Below are 2,221 nucleotides of genomic sequence, written 5' to 3' on the forward strand. Positions count from 1 at the left end.
CACATAAGGAGATCATTATTTGGTTAGTGCACGGTCAATTCATCTCATTGGAGGAAGATATTCAATGTTTTTGGCTATATATAAATATATTTAATATTATTAAATTAATTAAGGCACATGTTACAAGACAACTTGATTTTGGAGAACAAACTAACCATCATGGAGATGATTTATCATCAATTAATATGTAAACTAGGTGCATTGACTAGTTTTTCTTAGGTTATTAAATAATGGTGTGAAGTTGTTTAGAAAGCTTCTTGTGGATTTCCTTTTGGTTTTTGATGTCTTGTCTATACAAGAAATGATTGGAATGTAATCTTCATTTTATATTTTTCATCCATTTGATCTTTTGTACTTTCACATTGGTAATGTAGCTTAGGCTTGGCTTAGATTGCTTTTTGGGAATTTTTTGAGGAGCATATGGTGCATCGTTTCACTAATATGGAAATTGTTCTCATGAAGATAGCAACAATAGTTTCCCACTATTGCAAAAGCTCACATTTTACATTATTTCTCTTGGTCGAGAATATTGATCTCTATGATAAGGTTAAAGGTCTAATAATATTTTCAGAGTACTTTTGTTGATAGAAATAAATTGATTTCTATGCTTTGGAAGCCATGTTTTCTCAGAGCATTTTAAAATCTCTATTTTCTACTTTTATTCTTGTTATGTTTAATTTATGTAAAAATGTCCCTATAGTTCATAGACAATAATATTGTTGACAGTATTCCTTGTAGCCTAACTATGGAGGATTTCATGCTATAATTAATGTAGGAAATTATTTATAATTCCTTAAATCTGGTACATAGTTAAAAATGTATTTATAATTTTGACCTTGGTAGTGTCAATCTCCTTCCAATGGGTGTATGTGTATCTACACTTAAATTTGGTGCATGTTTAATAACATATCTAAGATCTTGACCTTGGTAGTGCATTTCCTTCCAATGTGTTTCTTTATATCTATTCTAAGTCATTTTCCTAATCCAAAATATTTTGTTTCTTAATAAAATGTCTCTATGGCACAAAAGAATTACCTTATTGTTGATTTTGGGGGTTATAATATAGATCAAACTATATACTCATAATAGTCTATTCTTTTTATTTTACTTTCTTAAAGGCCATCTTGCACTAATTGTAGAATTGACAAGTAGTCTCAATTGCCCTTGAAATTATTCCCAAGGGATAGACAAAGTAACAAAATTGAGGAGAATCTAATATAAGAAAGTTGAAACTTTGTAATAAAAAAGGGTAATATAAAAGTTTGAAAGTATAGAATTTGTCCAAAAAATAGAACTATTCTTCAATCAATAACATCAAGAAACTTGTAATTCCCAGCAAAGCACTCAATTAATACGGATATTCTACAATCTAGTCCCTTTTAGCCATATCATTTTAATATCAAATTTTAGTTTAAAGGCACTTTAAATTATGAAACTGCCAACTTAGTTACTGTTGTCACAAAAGTTTGCATCCTTGTCCAAAGTTTTTACCTAAGGACAAACTTGTGAAACATGGAAACAACCTCCAAGTTGTGGGACTTGAACTGTGAAGTTGAGTCTCTAGAGATAAGATAAGATAAGATAGGATAAATTTATTAATGTCCAACAAAAGACCACAACGTGGGTCTATGGGACTGGAAGCTTACAACAAGGAAAAAGCAGACAAACGAAGCACCAAATGGTGTCCAAAAAAGAACAAGCACAACAAAAGAAGAAGAAAGCAGGAAACATCACGAAAAAGATTAGGTATCCATCTTCATAGGGAAAAAGTCCAACAGTGACTGATCTGTGCGGCTACCAGAAGCCCTATGATGAAGCTGAGTGCCACGAGAGGAGTGTCGCTGGCAAAAAGGTCCCCTACGGGGTCTCACCGATCTAGAACAGCCCATGTTAGGGAAACTATACTGTCACTTCACACCCCGATCTATAGTTAAGGGCGAGAAGAAGGTCATAATAATTTGTGCTTGGGTCTGACTCCTGGGAAATGAAAGCTGTAAAGTATGGTCACAAAGCTGTAAGGACTTGCGAAGATAGAGTACAATGTAATGTTGATCGGTGTACCTAAAAAAATTTGAGAGGGATCTGCAATCTCTAAACAAACAGTAAAATCTCCCTCTAATCTCATAGTATATGGGGCATCTGAAAAGAAAATGAATCTCAGATTCTGCCTCTACTAAGGTACAAAGTGTACACACCCGATCCTCTCTAGCAATATGGTGAT

The sequence above is a fragment of the Cupressus sempervirens genome, chromosome 5 (assembly GCF_028749045.1).
Source record: "Cupressus sempervirens isolate cs-2001-9-10 chromosome 5, ASM2874904v1, whole genome shotgun sequence".
NCBI classification, from domain to species: domain Eukaryota; kingdom Viridiplantae; phylum Streptophyta; class Pinopsida; order Cupressales; family Cupressaceae; genus Cupressus; species Cupressus sempervirens.